The following is a 21050-nucleotide window of genomic DNA, read 5'->3' on the forward strand; positions in this document are numbered from 1 at the left end:
TTGTAGACCTGTATTGTAAGGAGGAGCTTCTCGCCATCTCTCAATGGCTGATATAGTGACTCCAAGTTTGAAGGAGGTTACTAGGTGGTGTGAGTTAGGACATAGTAGGTAATGTCTATATTGACATGGTACACTTGATAGTCTTGAAACTTCATGATCTAATTTCTTCTAATTTTAACTTGGTAGTTGCATCTCAAAAGTTTCCCAAGAGATTTGGGAACTCTCAAATAAGGTTTTTGTGAGGTGTCATAAAACAAAGGTTCAAGAAAATCGGTTTAAGTGAAATCCTCGATGCAAGTTATGGTCCTTCATTGCCTGGGATTAGTAACAACGAAATGAGGATTAGATGTGACATTGACTGATAACTCAACCAGATCATAGGCAGAGTAACACTTGTTTCAAAGAGTAATATTTGAGTTGATAATTTTTGCGATCTATATATTGGTGTATATTATTGTATTCAAAGTATGTTTTAATCGGCAATTCCTTTTTAAAATTGCATTAAGAGTAAAATTTTATGATGCGGAGGCTTGGTTTGAGCATAGTTTCGGACATACATATATAGAATTTGGGAATATGAATAACCTCAAAAAATTATTAGAATGACAGTTTGTCCCGTTATTTTGTTCTATTTTTATCTTTTTTTTTTATTGAAAGATGTCTTTATCTTCCTGTGAATAGAACCTCTTTGTTATTCTATGCCTCTAACAGTGCCCTACTCTATATACCTCCATCATATATGGCTTCATTTTCTTTTCTTCCCAGATTGGATCACTTCTTGCTATATAGAAGCTAATTAAATTACCGATGTTTTTTCGAATTCCCCTGACGTCTCCATGGTAAAGATACAATCACAGACTTAAATTATTTCCCTTTCCCTTTTTGAGTCCTGTGGTTAGTTGTGTTAAAAATTTTAGACTTCAAGGGTGACTAACTGACTATCCTCCACTTTGTTGAGCCTTAGTGTTAAGTTTAGGCATGTACTAATTACTGGCTTTCCAGTTCGATTTATTTGCATGTTATTGTGTCAGTTGTTAGTGTTTGAAATCCTTACTCCATGAATGTTTCGTTTGCTCTACAGAGTTTGGTCGAAGAAAATGGACAAGATTGGTCACAAGACATAATTTCTGCCATCTTTCTCATAGTAATGGAGGTTTCATATCTCACATATTCTATTAAGGTAACATATATGTTTCCATATAGCGAATGTCATTGTAGAGTCAACCTTGTGTATGTGTATTTCTTATGCATTTCGTCTGCCCATCTTTCTTTTGCATCTTAGTGTTTCGTTTCTTAGTAAGTGGTGAGTCACAAAGGAGCTAGTGTGGATTTCCCTCGTAGTGTATTAATGCACCTTCAAAGTAAATTACTTAGTAAGTCGAATTAGAAATTAGAGATCTCGTGAATTCTAGTGTGAGGTTGGTTGTTTATTTTCACTCAAGTTATATTGGTTGTACATGCCTTCTTGCTGGAAGTTAAAACTTGATAGAGGTATTTGGAAGTTCTCTACTTAATATCTTATCATTTGCAAGCTTAGTTATATTAAATATGGGGTTCCTGAATGGAAGTGGGTAGTTTGTTGTAGAAAAAGGATTCTCTTGTTGGAGCTGAATTGGATATTTTAATATTGAATTAATCTTTGGTGCTAATATAATGATAGTACTCATGGGTTGGAGTACAATAGGGACAATATGCCAAGGCTTTAGATATGACACGAAATTTCCTTACTTACGTATGATTACTCAAGGGGGTATTTAGGTTTCTTAATTAAGTGGTCGATAGCCTTAAATATGTTTTGGTTTGCAAAAGACAAATGTGTAGTTCTTGGGTTAGTTAGAAATCGATACCCCTACCGAACTTGCTCTTGGGGTGGTTTGTTTAATATATTTTCTTAGCTTATGCAGATATTGTATATCTTGTTGCATGCAACTTCTTGTACATAGTATCTTGTTCTTGCTTCTTTGGACCATCTTCACATTAGTTAACTCTGTCATTTCTTTTATATTCACCGAAGTGACTAGCAAATGCATCTAAGAGCTTAGATGCCGTTTTCATAACGGCTATTCCCCTTTTCTTTTCTCTCGATAACTAATGAAATTTGTGTACTTAGGTGGCTTCCGCTTGATGTTGCAAGGATATGAGGACGCCATTGGCTTGAACCGTTGCTCTCACCCCAGTTCTAGTTCAGACATACTGACATTTGCACCGTCAAATAATCCTTCCTTTCCTCTCTTGAATGTGGTTAATATAGCAAGGTATTTCATAGACTTTCACATTTACCTTTGATATAGATATGTCCGCTAAAAGTGGCTTAAAAAATTGGTCTGTATTTATTTGTACCTGAGTTTCTTTCTGAATGGGCACACACAAAATACACCTTGAACTACAAGCATAAAACCTGATAGGCGCTGAGTTTTACGGATTTAAAGATTTTGTTGGACTGGTCTATGCAGAGTGTGGGTTGCAATCCTTTACCTCCTGTGAAGTGATGTTTGTGATGTCTGTCTAGAGAGAGCATGCACTGTAGTAGGGGAAGGTATTTGTTATATTCTCTCCTGTCATCTTATTACTAATCCCTCATTTTGTTGCTATTTATTCACCTAGCTCCTTCTACATGTTTGAGATTAGCAAGAATACCATTATGTATTGAAACTATACAACTAGAACCTATATGCCTATTATGTTGTACGGACTAGTATTTTGGTTGTGTTGTGATTGTTAGGGGTTGGTTTTGTGTTGGGTTCTTTTTCAGAAACTACAATGCAAGTACTCATGGGTTAAGTTGGAGTATAATGGTGACAATATGCCGAGGCTTTAGATATGATGCAGAAGTTTTCTTACTATTACAAGAATGATTGCTCAAGGGTAGGTAAGTGGTTTTAAAACAGTTTTTTGCTTTGGCGTTTACCCAAATTGTATTGCCTATTGAGAGGTTGTTACTTGTTGCCATTTTTTCGATTTCTCTCTTAAATGCTTTTTGAGGCCAAAAGCTATCCTTTGTGCAGGTGGTTGTTTTGCTGCAACTGTGGAGCCTTTTAAATGTGCTCTCGCTTCATTTCCTACTTAAACAAATCATTCTCTTTACTTGAAGATAATATGGAGGAATGTTGAAAGGCTAGATTATGAAACGTGACTTTGCTCGTTTATGTTTGTTTATATATGTCGTTGAAATGAATCAAGGAAGGAAGTAGGAAAACTTCTTTAGCTTTAGTTTTTATGTTTATGTAAATTGGGATTTGGGTGGATTGGAGGCTTTGTTTCTATGTAAATTGGGATTTGGATTGGTGGATTTGTTTCTATAAAGTTTAATTGGTTGGTTTTTCTTGTTATTCTTTTGTTGTTGTGGAGTGTGATATATTATGTAAGATGGAATAATCAGATCTGGGGCTAGAACTATAAGTGCAGGGTGGAAACAATTTGATCCCAGAAATTAATTTTTTTTTCCAGGTTTACAATTTAGTGACGGATATATCCGTGACATACCAAATCATTTTTCCCGCTAATTATTAGAAATGTAACAAATGCATCCGTTAGTGACTACAGCCCGCCAAATTTTACTCACATTTATATCCATTATAAACGACCAATTTGATTGACATTTATCTGTTACAAATATTTATAGTAACGGATATATTCGTTAGTAAAATTAATTTTAGTAACGGATATATCCGTTAGTAATTTTTGCTTAAGTGACTGTAACACCCCAGAGCTAACGAATATAAGCGTTAGTAAAAATATAAGTAACAGTTATAACTGTTGGTAAATGCCTCTTTTGGTGTAGTGATAGAGTGGTGTTGAGTATAGAGTGTAGTACCTTTGTGATACAAGGAAAAACGCTAGTTTTACCTACAAATAAGCGATGAAACTCAAATGTAAGTAAAACTAAAACTAAAACTATTTTTTTGCCTATATATATCAAAGATTCTACTCTCGTTATCAATGCAATACATTTAGAATAGAGAATTCGTTTCACTCCTAGCTCGTTTAGAATATAACGTTTCCTAGTTCGTGTAAGCTAACAAAGTCGTGAGAGTAATTGAATTGAAATTAACTACGATGGTAATTCAACTAATCAAGATGCGATAAATGAAATGACAGCAATTCAATACTAAATTGACAATATGAGGAGGAATTAGGGGAATTTGATTCCACCTTGATTTGACTCAATTAACTAACGAAAAGTTTATCGTAATCCGAATTGAAATATTTTCGCATAACAATTGGGTCTATCTAATCACTAATCATTCATGGTAATCTCTACCAACTAACAATCAGCATGTGAAGCAATCAAATTCATTCTCATGGAGAACTAATTACTTTCTAGAATTGAATAGATTACTACGACAATTTCTACGCTAATAAAATCAAGTTTCATCAAGGCTTCCTCAAACCCCTCTAATGGAGGTTTTAGTCTTGAATCATTACACTATCATTTCTAACCCAAGAACAAATAGAACAAGTCATTATTAACTAAGCAATAAATTTTATTAATCTAATTGAACAAGAGGATAATGATTCAAATGAATTAAAACTAAATTTAAAACTAATTTAAAAATAAGAGTATGAATAACTAATTATCAATTTAAGACAAACTAAATCTATGAATTAAATATTGAATTAGAAACTAAAACTTGAAATATAAATGAATTATTTGATTCTCAAAACTAAATCTTGTTCTAAAAACTAATTTGATGCTAATTAACTAGATAAAAAACTAACTATTGGATAATTGACTAAGTAAAAACCAAGTAGCTGCAGAGCTAAGTCTTTGTCTCTTCATATAGAGGAGACCAGATCCACAATTTCATGCATGGGCTGAGGAGCCATGTTTTGGGCCGGAAAATCGAGCCCAAAACCTCATTACTTCAATCCACAAAGGGATTTTCAGCTGGAAATGACTTCAATAGATTTTTCATCCACTTTTGCTCCTCTGATTAGGTCAAAGCTTGGACCATTAGAAATCTCATTCCGAGCTGGTCGTTTTGACATTAGGTAGGCCTAATTTCGAGGTCTGAGTCTAAATATATGGCCTTCGGAAGTTCTATTGACTTTTGTGCGCTATTTTTCCCTGCGTTGATTTTGACTTTTCAACTTTGACCGAGCTTTAAAAAAAACTTTTTCTTCTTGAATCTTGTCCTTTAATCATAGAACTTCTTAGCAACCAACGTTTGCTCCATTATCTCGCAAAAGAGGCGTATTTCTGTACGTATTCGACTCCAATGCCTGAAATACATAAGAACACGATAACAGTACTAACTCTTACTTATTAATCACATAATTGGTCAAAAAGCAATATTGTTAAGGGGTTAAAACTATAATTTTGGGCTCTTATCACTTTGTTATAGTCCGGTTGGCCGGAGCGAGATATTTTATGTTAGTAGAGCGGTGCTGGGTATGGACCGTAATACCTGAGTTGTAGTTGCCTGAGCGGCATTCTTCTATGGGTATTCTTATACCCGTGCTGACTTGTATTCATATGATAGGTGCTTGATGATGGATGAATATATGTACATACACTCTATTAACTATTAGTTTATTTTCTACGCTTTACAACTCTATTTGAATGAGTTTTTTAGATTGTGTGGTGTAAACTTTAAAATTTTATACACTTTACACCTCCATTGGAGATGCCCTGATAAATCATGACTTATCAATTGAAAGGTGTATATATATATATATATATATATATATATATATATATATATATATATATATATATATATATATATATATATATATATATATATTAGCGACGATTTAGTTGAAGTTGAATTGAATCGTATGGTTAAGAATTATAAAATGGTTTTGATCTACAAATGTTAGATGGGAATTCAACAGATTCCACGAAGTGAAGTTGTGACTGAATTGTATACCCTGCCTAAAATGTTGGAAGGACAAAAATCAATGGAACGTATAACAAAATCTTGTATGAATGACTATTCAAATTGTTTACAATTTTCTTGAACATATGGGATCCAAGTGATGTACGACATTCAACCAATAGTTTGTGTCATTATTCTCATCATATGGAAAATACATTTTATAGCCAAAGCTTATAGGGCTTTCCACTACAAATCTAGAATATATATACTAGAAAGTAGACTCGTGCATACGTACCGATTCTTTTAAAATTTTGCTCAACAATCATAACAAATCGTGATTCCTGTTTTCGTCGCTAACCTGTTTTAATTTCCTAACAAATTGTTTTAATCAAGTCTTAAAAACCTATTTTAATTTTCTAATAAATTATTTTAATTAAGTATTAAAAACCTATGTTTTTTAATTGGGGGAGGGATCTCATTTTAATTTGGAAACAAAGAGTTTTTATGCTACTATTTGAGTTTTGGTTTTAAAAGGAAAGGAGATTCCATTTGAAGTTGGATTCTAAAATGGATTCTAAAAGGAAAAGAGTTTCCCGTTTTAAGTGAACTATTATATATATATATATATATATCGGTTTGTCTAGAGTGCTACTCTTATAGTGACACTCTTATCTCACTCTTCATTTGAGCCGTCGGATCTCGCCCTCAAGATCTGAAGATCTAATTTACTGATAAAACCGATATTTCAAAATTTCGGTGTATTTCAAAATAAAAAAAAAAAAAAAATAACAAAATAAACCGAAATTGGGTTCTCTCTCTCTACGGCTCTCTCGGCTTCTTCTTCTCATCATTTGGCAATTCGGTTTCTTCATTCGGCTTCTTCTTCTCTCGACATTGTATCATTTGGCAATTCAACTATAGTGCACTTTTGGTTATGGTGCTTGCCTATTGAACGGTTTTAATTGACACTTGGATTGTCATTATACCATAAAAACTTGAATTTTGATTTAATTTAGGTTGCTATGATTATAGTTATGATTGATACCCTTGTTTAAAGACGGCAACAATTTCGGTGAACTCTGTCGTATTCTTCATGCCGTATTCTGTCAGAGTTCGGTGAACTAGCATATTCGGTGAACTCTGTTAGAGTTCGGTGAACTAGCATATTCGGTGAACTCGCCAGATATTCTTCATGTCGATTCTCGGTCGAGTTTTGAACTCTTTCGAGTTCGTGAACTGTCGTATTCTTCATGCCAGATTCGTCGGAGTTTTGAACTCGTCAAAGTTCGTGAACTCTGTCGAGTTTTGAACTCTTTTCGTGAGTTCGGTAAACTCGTCGTATTCTTCATGTCGATTCTCGCGTCGAGTTTTGAACTCGCCGAGTTTTGAACTCTTTCAGAGTTCGGTGAACTCGTCGTATTCTTCATGCCGTGATTCTCGTCGAGTTTTGAACTCGCCGAAGTTCGTGAACTCTATCGAGTTTTGAACTCTTCGAGTTCGTGAAATAGCATATTCGTGAACTCGTCAGATTCATCGAGTTTTGAAACTCTTTTATGAGTTCGGTGAACTCGTCAGATTCTTCATGCCGTGATTCGTCGAGAGTTTTTAACTCGCCGAGTTCGGAAAGTAGCATATTCGGTGAACTCGATTCTATTAGAGTTCGGTGAACTCTATCGAGTTTTGAACTCTTTCAGAGTTTTGAACTCTGTCGAGTTCGGCAGCGTAGCATATTTGGTGAACTCGTCAAAGTTCGTGAACTCTATCGAAGTTTTGAACTCTGTCGAGTTCGGTGAACTTTTGTCGAGTTTTGAACTCTGCCGAAGTTCGTGAACTGAACTCATGACAGAGTTTGGTGAACTAGCATATTTGGTGAACTCGCATATCGAGTTTTGAACTCTCGACGAGTTCGGTGAAGTAGCATATTTGGTTAACTCAAGTTTTGATGTTTAAGTTATTTACACCGCTTATGTACATTGGGATTTTTGACCGCTTAAGTTATTTATATTTTTAATTTTTGATTTATAGAAATGGAGACAGAGACATCAATCAATATCGAAGAAGACGTGAATTGGGTCTTCGCCTACTAAAAGCCCCCGCTCAAGGCACGCAAACATTAGTCGCTCCTTATATAGGAATGACTTTTACAAGTGTTGACGAGGCAAAGACTTATTACAAAGAGTATGGTCAACAAGAGGGATTTGAGACTTTTGAGACTGTTCGACGACTTCCAAGCAACAAAATCAGGTGGATTTGGTTAGTGGTTGTTTACCGGTTTGCTCACGGAAGGGGTTAACAAGAGAGATGAAGTCCGATCAAGAAATACATCAACTATCCGTTGTGGTTGCCAAGCTAGAATTCATTAAGAAAAGAATGCATGAAGAGATATATGAGGTCGGGCTTGCTCATAATGACCATAGTCACGGTCCGGTGACCCCATCGAAGAGAATTTGCATGAAAACTAACAAACATATGCCCGGCAGCGGTGGGCTTGACCGAGATATTTAGTGATAACAGTTTATCCGTTGGGAAAGTGGCATCTGTTTTCCATGGAGAGGAAGTTGGGTTTACACGTAAAGATTGTTGGAACCATTATTATGGTTTGACCGTAAAGATGCCTAAAGAAGGTGATGCAACCGCCGCGTCTTTTGCAATATTTTATGCGTAAGAGTCCGGGATCCCCGGTTCTACTACGCTATTGATTTAGATGAAAATGGGACTGTGGTGAACTTTTTCGGGTTCATGGGAGGTCTCGATGCCGCGATGAATATTTCGGGGGATGTTGTTTTTGATACCACATATCGTACCAATGCATATTCCATGCCTCTTTGCCCCTTTTATCGAGTCAACCATCATTATCGGTCGATTCAGTTTGGTTGCGCATTGTTGCTTGATGAGACGTAAGATACATTCATATGGCTATTTAAGGCCCCGGCTTGCGTACCATGGGTGGTTGTCGCCAACCGCAATCATCAACGACCGTGATAGAGCGATGACAAAGCCAGCCATTGCCAAAGTGTTTCCTAATACTCGCCATCGTTCTCGCCTTTGGCATATTATGCAGAAATTCCAAGAGAAGATGTCATTTACCAAATTTGAGACATTGATAACTGAGTTGAAGAACACTATTTCTTTTTCGTATAGGATTGTTGATTTTGAGAGAAGATGGTGTACAATAATTGAGAAGTATGAGTTGTTTGAAAATCCTTGGTTGACAGAGATATATTCAATGTGGGAGAAATAGGTTCCTTGTTATCTCAGTGGCACCTTTTTGTCGGTATGCACACGAATCGGGTCGGCGAATCGATGAATGCTCATTATGACCAGTTTGTCAATTCGACGACTACGCTTATGCAGTTTGTACATGGTAATGAGAAGTCTTTGGCTTTGCTTGCTAGGAAAGAAAGAGATTTTGATTACCGCATCGAGCATAGTTCACGGATTGTGCCTAACGATGCTTTCCTCCTTATGCATGCCGCGAAGGTCTATACGATATCAATATTCAATAAATTTAAAGAGCAACTAGAAAAGGTAAAGATGGAGTACAAAATTGATGGGGAACAGATTGACAGGTATGGAACCGGAAGCTACATGGTGAAATGGAGAGACCCGCTGAAGAATTCTGTTTGGAGAGTGAGTTTCGATAGAGGAACCTTAGAGGGAGACTGCGAATGCAAGTACTTTCAGTTTATGGGTTTGCTTTGTGGTCATATCTTAAATGTTTTTATGTGCTATGAGATTGAAGAGATTCCAAACCATTTTAGATTGACACGGTGGATGCAAAAGGCTAACACTTATAGAGCGGAGTTTGATACTGGATTTGTGGTCGGGAATGTCTCAAATGAACCTTTGAGAGTGGCTCATTCTATCAAGGTTGCTTCTCAAGTGGCTTACGATGCGTCGCATACTTTTGAGGGTTATTCATATTTTATTGAAAAGATTGGTGAAATGGCTATTGAAATTTCAAAGTTTAATGAGACTTCCTACAAAGGAGACGCATAAGTTGCAGAGCCTCCAAATTCTGCAGAGAGCTTCGATACCTTCGGTTAATACATCACATGTTTTTTTTATTTGAATGTTTAATTTGATATAAATTTAGTGTTTAGTTCGGTGTTTAATTTGATATAAATATTTATTTTAATTCGGTCTTTATTTCAGCTATTGATTTTTAATCCCAACATTTCTCAAACAAAAGGGAGGGGGAAGAAGAAAGCGGATAGATGGAAATCCCCCAAAGAGATAGCCCTAAACAATTCAGGAAGAAAGTGTCACAGATGTGGACAGATTGCTAACCATGACTCGAGAAATTGTCCGGAGAAAAATAATACGTAATCTGTCGATTGTAAGTATAGCTTTATTCAAAACTCTTTGATTCTAAATGTTCACTAGTTCTAATGATATTTTATCTGCGCGTCATGGACTTCATTGATGTATGGACTTGTTAAGAGTGGTTTAGATATGGCAGCCTTGTTAGAGTTTTATCAAGTGTTGTTAAGTTGAACTGTGTCGAGGGTTGTGTTCTATTGCATCATTATGTCCATTGGATAGTATCTAATGTTGTCTGCTAGCTAGGCTCTAGATAGGAAACATCATAATGATAGACCGGTGCTTTTTTTGATAACTTCTTTCTCCCTTTTTATTTTCAAAGTTCAATATTGCTGGTTTAGGTTACATTTGGGGAGTTTAATTAGACCGAAGTTCTAATCTCATTGATGATGTAGAAAAGAGAAGTATGGCTCAAGGAGAAATGGAGAATCTGGAGGCAAAGCTTTGCTTTAGGTAAAAAAATACTGCCTACTCATCCGTTTCGCTTTCCAGCCCCTCGACTTTGCATCGGTCGATCTTCATCTTTTCATCATTCTCTGCGGTTATGTTTCGACCGCTACAGCCCCACAAGATGCCACAATCACCACCGCCACTTTGACTATGCACCATTCAAGAAAGTGCCAAAATTGAGTTATTAGCTACAACGGAGAAATTGTCATGGAAAGAGCGAGAGAAGAAGCGTATGTTGAAAGGTGGAGAAGTTGAAGAGAGCTGAAACTTGGAGTGAAAGGCTTGAACAAGCCAAAGCTAGGTGCAAAAGCAGGCTATACTTGTTGCTAATTCATTCTGATGTGCTTAAATGTTGTAATACAGAACAATAATATTTGGGATTGCATAAAGCATTTTGATATGCTTATTATAAATGTACTGTTGTTACACAAGCGTGCCCACTTGCAATTTTGTTCCGTAAGTTGATATGATGTATTGATGCAGATACTATACCACCAGTATAATGCCAACGTTTGTCAGCAACAAATTTACCTCAACTCATATGATCATCAATCAACATCAACACAAACTAACCAAACTGATAAATTGCCAAAACATCAACATCAACGATATGGACTTAGTACGGCCATATCGTTTGGATTTGAACTTAGATAAAAAAAATGGCGTGTCTGTTTGGACTTAGTCCCAAACGGTGTGGCCACACCGTTTGGTACTAAGGACAAACGGTATGGCCATGCCGTTTGGGACTAAGTCCAAACAGACACACCATTTTTTTTTCAAGTTCAAAGTCCAAACGATATGGCCACACCGTTGGACTTAGTCCCAAACGGTGTATTATGCCGTTTGGAACTAAGTCCAAACGGTGTGGTTATATCCTTTATTTGAACTTGGATAAAAAAAGCGGTGTGTTTGTTTGGACTTTGTCCCAAACGGCATGACCACCACACCGCTTGGCCTTAGTACCAAACGGTGTGGCCATGCCGCTTTGGGACTAAGCCCAAACGGTATGGCCATGCCGTTTGGGGACAAAGTCCAAACAAACACACCATTTTTTTCAAGTTCAAATCAAAGGATATGGCCACACCGTTGGACTTAGTTCCAAACGGCATGGCCACACCGCTTGAGACTAAGGACAAACGGTGTGGCCATGCCGTTTGGACTTTGAACTTGCAAAAATGGCGTGTCTGTTTGGACTTTGTCCCCAACGGCATGGCCACACCGCTTGGCCTTAATACCAAACGGTGTGGCCATGCCGCTTGGGGACAAAGTCCAAACAGATTACCACCATTTTTTTTTCAAGTTCAAATCCAAAGGATATGGCCACACCGCTTGGACTTAGTTCCAAACGGCATAGCCACACCGTTTGAGACTAAGGCCAAACGGTGTGGCCATGCCGCTTGACTTTGAACTTGCAAAAAAATATGGCGATGTCTGTTTGGACTTTGTCCCCAAACGGCATGGCCACACCGTTGGACTTAGTCCCAAACGGCATGGCCACACCGCTTGGTACTAAGGCCAAACGGTGTGGCCATGCCGCTTGGGACTAAGTCCAAACAGACACGCCATGCCGCTTGGGACAAAGTCCAAACAGACACGCCATTTTTTGCAAGTTCAAATCCAAACGATATGGCCACACCGCTTTGGACTTATCCCAAACGGTGTGACCACACCGCTCAAGAGGCAAAAACAGATCTTTTGTGTTTTGGCAAAAACATTGCGTCATCGCATTAGATTTTTGTGTTTTGGTAAATAACATTGAGATTTTGTTGATAACATTGGGATTTTTGTGTTCTCGCGTTAGAGATACTAATAGAGATAACATTGGGACAATGTTCTGCATTAGATTATTAATAGAGATACTTTCTTTGTGACAAATTAAAATGCTAAATTGTCGGAGAGCACAAGAAGAGCCATTGAATGGATATAAACCGAGATCTAAGCAAAGCACATAACGCAGCCCCCCGTAAGTAGTATAACTGTTTACTCCAATCGACAGCAAACGCCCTATTAAAATCAATGCCCGCTAATAGCGTAAACATAACTAAAGGCAATGTGACATGAAATACATGAAACCCTAGGATCTTAGGTGAACATGAAAAAAGAATGACAAGTCCAAAGCAAGATCACTATCATTTCATATTTCAACAATGTGACACCATGTGAAATACATTGTCCGAATTATCAACATAAAGCTAAGTTGCTACATATCAACAACTTGCACTTACAAAAGAGTCCTAACATAACATTTTTTGACTACAAAGAGATTTCCAATCTAACTTTCTGACTTTAGTTGTATATCTAACTCTTTGTTCTTTATCTCCTTCCTGCAAAACAAAAAAAATTAAATAAACAGATCAGTCAAGCAAAGTTAAATCAAACTGCTTTATTAAGGTCTGACAGAAAAACTAACCTCTCCATTTGCTTCCTCATGTTCACCATCTTCCGCCACCACCATTTGCCTAATTACCCCCCAATAAAAACACACGAATCAGTATAAATACTACCACATATGTCAAATCCAACACCAAATCTAGAAACCTCATTGATTGGAAAACTCTTGAACTTAAGTCATGATCACCTCTCAAAAGAACAAAGAAAGACAAATGCCAATAAACACTCCCCGCATCATCTCAACTAACACAAACTGAAAAGTAAAAGAAAACCCGCATCATCTCAAATGTCAATAAACACTCCCCGCATCATCTCAACTAACACAAACTGAAAAGTAAAGCAAAACCCGCATCATCTCAAATGCCAATAAACACTCCCCGCATCATCTCAACTAACACAAACTGAAAAGGAAAGCAAAACCAAAGATCATCTCAAATGCCAATAAACACTCCCCCAAACATCTCAACTAACACAAACAAACCATTTCCATTTCCAACACTCGTCCCCAACACAAGATAAAAGGAGGTAAACTAACCAAACTAACCACTAAACCCTAAACTAACCAAACTCAACATACCTAAATCCTATGCTCCTTCACGATATCGTCCGCCAATGAACTTGCACCGGTCAAATTGTATGCCTCCATGAACTCGTTCGCAGGTATCGTCTGAATCGCGCATCCCCACCCAATTGCGGGCCTTGATTGAGCAAGCGAGAAATTTCATTGACGACGGGTCTTTGTCAAAATTAAAACACAAAACTACATTAGTATATACATTTACATTTATAAAATACCAAAACAAAACAAAACAAAATTAACGTTGTAAGATATTAACTCACCGTGATTATGATATGGAAGATTCTCGTAGGGAGTAGTGACTAAGATGATCGGGTTTATCATTCGAATATGACTATTATTTTCGTATCAACTCATGTATCTACTAACACACTCCCATGGATAAGACGGAATGGGTCCTCGTTGTTCAAGTTGAATCAAGTGATTCCGCCAATTACTCCATGAGGAAGACGAATATTAAATTTCACATCATACCCGCGCCCGAAGTAGTTCGCCGAGGTCTTTGGTTTTGGGGATCCGAGGGTACAAACCGTGCATATGACCTAACCGACGCGACAACCCTCGCAAACATTGTAATCGCTTTCGACATTATCAAGAAAGCATATAAATCCCTCGAAAAATGCTATTTCATCCACCGGCCCGTGTAGCTCTGACTTCAACATAGGGATACCATTCAACCCGGTCAAATAGCATATGATCGAGGAAATTAATCATTAATCACATACTAATAATATCAATTAATAAATAAAACTATTTACATACAAAAATGCTTACATCGGTACAAGTCATATTATCAATGGTGGCTCGGTATACTTCAATGCAGCTTTGTTGTGCTAGCATAAAAGATCGAGTAATGGCGAGTACCTATTAGCATCGGACATGCTCAAATGATAGTCCCTCATTTGGGTATGGCCCGAACACCTTAAGGAAGTACTCATAAATCCATGCCTACATTAATGTAGACACCGAAGTTAATATTGTAATAGATAGATAAAATTGACATTGAAAAGAAAAACAAAAAAACTAATACCGTAGGAGAGGGAAATAGCCCGAAACACCCTTCACCTTGGCACTTGTGGCAGTCCCAAGACCCTCGCATAAGTAAGCCAAGAAAGCCGCACCCCACACGTAGTCTCTCGATCTCGGCAAATTTCGAAAGCGCCTCGGATAACAAACGGAACTGCAGTTCAGGGCGATGTCGGTGAAGGCGGTACATCCAAAGAAAAATAACAGATAAGCTCTCACAAAGAACTGCACCTCTTTTTGGGTTGACGCTTCTTCACAACAACCCCATTTTCATCACGTAAATCTTCATCTCATTACCTTCCCAAAGAAATCGCTTCATCAAGAAATCCATCCTAACTTTGGAAGTGAACTTATTGGATTTCATCTCCGATCTATCTTATCCATGGGTATGCCAAGATTTTTGTGGAGGAGTTTTTTTGTCTGTTCCAAGGTCAAATCAGTGTCCCCGACCACCGCTTTGCCTCCTCGATCGAACTCCTAAGAGTTGGGAAACATCGTCCAACGTGATTGTCATCTCGCCCCACGGCATATAAAACGTGTTGGTCTCTGGATGCCACCTCTCCACAAACGCAGAGACCAACACAGGATCCTGATGCCTGTATACACCTAAGACCAGAGCACATAAGTCGGTCCTTTGAAGCTCCACGTGAAAAGTAGAACAGTCTGAACACTCTCCTCTGATATCCCATTGTACCAACTTGTTTAGGTGCCCATGGCACTTCAACACCCCTCGCTCCGCCTAAAACAACAAAAACTTAGTATTAATGTATGCACAAGTTTCGTAATACAAAATTTAAATACTAATAGACACTATATGATAATATTACTTGCCCCTCCCAAACATCGCGAGCCACATGCATTGCATAGTCATACAACAGATGTGACACACAAGGGCCACCTCCATAAACACCTCTCTTGAACTCCAACTCATTGTTAGACTTTCTCACAATATTCACTGGAGGTATGCAGTACATGGACTTCCTCGTCATCCTCCTCCTCCTCCTCCTCCGCCCTTCTTCCTCCTCGGTCTCTCCTCTTCCGATCATCAACACCCTCTTCTTCACTATCAAAGATGACTTAGAACTACACTCTTCCCACAATCCATATTTACGCCATCGCCATCTATATCTACATCACTCATTAAACGCCCCCCTTCTTCTTTTTGATTTCCTAACTCTACACCACTTACAACATTACTTTGGGATCATCCGCTTTCCGATCCCCTACTTAACCGATGCGAGTGGTTGTTCTCCTTCCTCTCTTTTTCTCAGGCTCCTCATCGCGACCCGAACTACTACTCCCCCTACCTAACAACTTCTTAGCACCCGTGAAAACACTTTTTGCTGCATTATTCACATTCACATTCTTTGTTCGAGGCATTGCTACAAAATAAATAGGAGTTAAAAATAAGACATTCAACTAATTCAAATTGTTGCAATACCAACGTGAAAAAACAAAGAACGAAATAAGGCGGTGTGCATGCCAATCTATATCTAAGGTGTGCATGTATCTAGGCAAACTATACTCCTCTATTAAATCCCCCCTCCACACACTAACAAAAAAAAACCCAATCTAATTCAAGCATGCGAAATCGACTAGGAAAACTTTGCGAGAACGACTCATGTAAAACTTTAAAACCGCCATGGAGATAATGAACATCGAAAAAAGAAGCACATTTGTAAAACGAAAATAGTCGACGCGGCATAAGAGAAAGACAATAGAAGAGCTGAAGCTCGATGGGGAAAATGAAAGGGCCATAATCTCACGAGTGGAGGAACGAAGAAAGACCAACATCAAAGGTAGGGCTGGTCATGAGACTCGGTGCTCGGCTCGTTTTGAGATCGGCTCGTGCTCGCTCATGAAAAAATATGAGTCAAATATGAGCTTAGTTTTAGGCTCGTTTCGAGTTCGAGTTCGAGTTCGAGTCGAGTAGCTCGCGACCTACTCGCTATTTTATTAATTTTTTTTTCTATATATCATTATATATCATATGTGATCCAGAAAAATACCCAGGCCCATAAACATATTAACCTACAATGTAAAACCCTAAAAAATAGCCGCATTATCTCAAAAGTTAAAAACACATTCCAAAGCACCAAAATTTAATGGCGGTTCTCAAAAACCTTATAATTCAAACACCACCAACACCGTCTCAAAGCTAATCATTAATCAACTCATATCAAAACTAATGAACTTCAATTTCATCATTCTCATAGTTGTTTTATCCGTAAATTTCACTTCTTTTCATATTCTTTTGTAATTAAACTTTGTTACCATCATCACTTACAACTTCATTATGGTTTTTGTTATGTTAGGGTTTCTTAGATTGTGATTCGAACTAGAAATTTTGAATTGTATGTTTAATATTTGATATTTAGTTTAGTTCCATGTGTTTTTCTTGGTTTTATTTTCTTAAAATCTTATAATTTCAATGTTGGTTTTAACTAGATATGCTCGAGCAAATGGCTTCAAATTCTGTTCCTCCTTCAACGGCTAGTAGCGTCATTGATGCCGAAAATGTTATTAACGTAAGTGGTGATGATGGAACTGATCATGTTGAATCTGCAAAGACTACAAATAAGAGGAAGACGTCGACAGCATGGGAAGATTTTTCAGAAGTAAATGAGGATGGACGAAAGAAGGCTAAGTGTAACCATTGTTTTAAAAAGCTTGTTGTTGTTACAGGATCCACCACTAGCCTTCTTAGGCACCAAAAGACATGCGTGATTCGAAAAACTAGCAAGTCAGGTAACCTCTTTTAGTTTGTACGCGTGTGAGTTGAAGTTTTACAACATCTAAACTTAAAAGAATTTCTTAGGCCATAAGCTTTTATTAAGGGGTGGGTGGGACTTTTTCACAGCCTTTAAAGCTTTGTGGAATACTGCTGCTAGCAATCAAGGTATGTCATCAAGCATCAATAAACCAACTTTGAAAAGCCCTCAAGGGCGAAGTTCGCTTATTTCGTGGAAGGCTTACATGAACATGGCACCCACTAAGGCCACTATTGCTTTGAGAATGCATAAATGAAACCCAATGTGCCCCTTTATGCAAGAAGGAAGTCTGAAACTATTTCACATATCCTTCTCTCCTGCTTCATTCTCTAGCAGATTGTGGTATGCATCTCGATCATGCATCAAACCGCCTACTTGGACTTGAAGAGAATGGGTGGATTGGTGGTACTTTCGGTTCCGTGCCTTAAAAGCATGAAAGAGAGAGCTTTATCAAATATAAAGCTATTCGATCCGGGAAATAATGAGGCATAGAAATGATGTTGTCTTTGATCGATCTAAACTAAACCCTTTTTGTGATCCTCGAGAACACTCGAATTATGTGGACGGATATTTAGAACTTTGGTGCAGGCAACGATATAAACCTATTAAGAAATCTAATGGAGGTGTTGTAGGTTGGTGTCCTCTCATAATTCATTGGGTCAAAGTGCATTTTGATGCAGCAGCTCGTGTTATCAATGGCAAGGGTAGTGTTTCTTCTGCAGAGGCAGAGCGGAGGATGGCAGTTTGATAGCGGCTAGAGATAAGCCTTTTTAGTCGATCTAGTGAGGAGCCCGAGTTGAAGGCTGCAGAATGGGTCCAAATAAGCGATCCTTTTCATTATTTATTGTTGCCTTTCAACAATTTGTTTTCATGTCTAACCTCTTTTAGTTTGTATGCGATGTGAGTTGAAGTTTTACAACATCTAAACTTAAAAAGAATTTCTTAGGTAACGTTTATTTGATTTTGTAGCATATCAATTTTAGTAACTAGACATGTGATTAGCGATATTATTATTGTAGGTTTTCTTTTGGGTGTGCCATAGTTGATACTCATGGTGGCGGTGAGAAGTTAAAGTGTTGGGACTTGCAAAAGAAATGTAGAAGCAATTGAACCAAACAAGAGTGTTGCAGCCAATAAAGTTAGAAAATAGAGATATGGCAAAAGTGATTTTGTCATAATTTTGGCTATCTATTTTATAAGTGGTATGTAATAGCTTTTTGTAATGTTTTTGGATGTTGATGGTAGTTTGGATGCGCTTCCTACATTGTGAAAACTGAAATGTAATACGTTTTTTGGAATTTTTGTACTTAAATCATACAAAAATGGGGTTTATTCAACAATTTTGAGTATATATGCCACTGTTTCCAGATGCAAGCTCATGACCTACGAGTCTCGAGCTCGAGCAGTCGAGCTTCACTCGAGCTCGTTTTGTAAAACGAGTCGAGTCGAGTCGAGCTCGAGCTAATTATAATTCAAATAGAGTCGAGTTTGAGCACAAAGTGGAGCTCGACATTGAGTTTGACCTCGGCTCGAACTCGACTCGAAAACTCACGAGCCGAATCTGAGCATGCCAATACTTGGCTCGCTCGACTCGATGACCACCCCTAATCAAAGGGGAACAACTGTCGATACTCGATCTTAAGTCTCTAACTCAAAAACTAAATTGATTTATCAGTATACATTATTTTTATTTTTATTATTTTTGGGTAAATTTTATCAGTAATTCAGTATACATGAGTATGTACTATTTTGCTATTGATGTTGTTCCAAAGGATGTGTAAGCTAATAAATCAAAGGAACACTTATATGAAGCTCAACAAAGATAGAGTTACTCATGACTTTTGGCGAGGATGATCTACACATCGTGGGTCTCGTGGAGATCGTCCGTAGCAAAAACTTATTACTTACCTTGTTTTGACCGAAGGTGTCAAGATTATTAACATGAATTCTATAAGAATTATCTGTACTTATATTATATATTTTTCTTGTAATAAAAGAACAGATTGGATGACATGGATTCTATAATAAAAGATACCATCTTGGCATCTTCCATATTCCAATCATTAACGACTTTCATAGAGTTCAACCACCAATAACATAACTAGTTCAGAACTTCAGATAAGTGAGAGCAAAAGTAAGAGTCAATTGAAGCTCCGCATATCATTGTTTATTATATTTTTCTTAATAATCAGAAATTAGATGTTACTTGGGTTGTGACAAACCGGCCTCCGTCCACATTACATCCTTTCTTGTGAAGTGTGATTGGAACACTACTAACAAAGTTCCCCAGGGAAAGTGCAACATGAAAGCCTTATAACTTAATGGAGACTATGGGCACCCTGTAAAGGGATTATGGGGATGGATGTGGATCTTACTTTAACGTATCTATATATATCCGCTATACTTGCGAAAATATAAATTTTGTTATACTTTCGAAATCTTGTGAAACTTGTGTTAGATGGATGACCACTAGCTAGGTTCAAATTTTATTTTGGTTTTCATGCATTCTTAACTTCATTTTAAGAATGAGTGATATCAACGAGAATGGGTGATATCAACAGGGAAAGTACAAAATGGGTGTCTAGAATTCAAAAGAATTGAATCAAACATAACATTATATATATAAAAAAAAAAAAAAAAAAATAGAAAGATAGAACAGTTACGAAAACAGAGCTATATATTTATTTTGAATCAAGCAAAAGATCTCGGTCGATATGACCTCAAATAAAAATCTAGTGATATCAACAGAGAGACAATAAGTTCATAACTTCATTGTTTGATTTAATGATTTATTTATTTTGAACTTGGATAAACATAACATTGATGTCTCGTCTCCATTTCTATAAATCAAAAAATTAAAAATATAAATAACTTAAACAATCAAAAATCCCAATGTACATAAACAGTGTAAATAACTTAAACATCAAAACTCTGACAGAGTTCACCGAACTCTGACAGAGTTCACCGAATATGCTACTTCACCGAAAACTCTGACAGAGTTCACCGAATATGCTACTTCACCGAACTCTGATAGAGTTCACCGAACTCTAACAGAGTTCACCGAATATGTGTTTGTCACCGAACTCTGACAGAGTTCAAAACTCTGAAATAGTTCAAAACTCTGATAGAGTTCACCGAACTCTGACAGAGTTCAAAACTCTGATAGAATTCAAAACTCTGACAGAGTTCACCGAATATGCTAGTTCACCAAACTCTAACAGAGTTCAAAACTTTGATAGAGTTCACCGAACTCTGACAGAGTTCACCGAATATGCTAGTTCACCGAACTATGCTAGTTCAAACTCTCGAAAGAGTTCACCGAACTCGACAGTTTCAAAACTCGAAAAGAGTTCACCAAACTCTAACAGAGTTCAAAACTCTGATAGAATTCAAAACTCTGACAGAGTTCACCGAATATGCTAGTTCACCGAACTCTGACAGAGTTCAAAACTCTGATAGAATTCAAAACTCTGACAGAGTTCACCGAATATGCTAGTTCACCGAACTCTAACAGAGTTCAAAACTCTGATAGAGTTCACCGAACTCTGACAGAGTTCAAAACTCTTATAGAGTTCACCAAACTCTGACAGAGTTCAAAACTCTGAAAGAGTTCACCGAACTCTGACAGAGTTCAAAACTCTGATAGAATTCAAAACTGTGACAGAGTTCACCGAATATGCTAGTTCACCG

General features: G+C 37.4%; 1 long non-coding RNA gene across 3 annotated transcripts; it reads left to right on the forward strand.

Annotated features, from left to right (window-relative positions):
- Nucleotides 1-3425, forward strand: LOC147509350 (uncharacterized). 3 transcript variants are annotated; one of them, XR_015216542.1, is made up of 6 exons: nucleotides 1-108; nucleotides 1082-1180; nucleotides 2111-2255; nucleotides 2454-2536; nucleotides 2753-2869; nucleotides 3006-3425. It is a non-coding gene; the product is annotated as an uncharacterized LOC147509350 (long non-coding RNA). The 3 variants fall into 3 exon arrangements; XR_015216541.1 differs by lacking the exon at nucleotides 1-108 and having other exon boundaries at nucleotides 919-1180; XR_015216543.1 differs by lacking the exon at nucleotides 1-108 and having other exon boundaries at nucleotides 919-1180; nucleotides 2753-2865.
- The last annotated feature ends 17625 nt before the right edge of the window (nucleotides 3426-21050 follow it).

This window comes from Coptis chinensis, chromosome 3 (genome assembly GCF_015680905.1).
Source record: "Coptis chinensis isolate HL-2020 chromosome 3, ASM1568090v1, whole genome shotgun sequence".
NCBI classification, from domain to species: Eukaryota; Viridiplantae; Streptophyta; class Magnoliopsida; order Ranunculales; family Ranunculaceae; genus Coptis; species Coptis chinensis.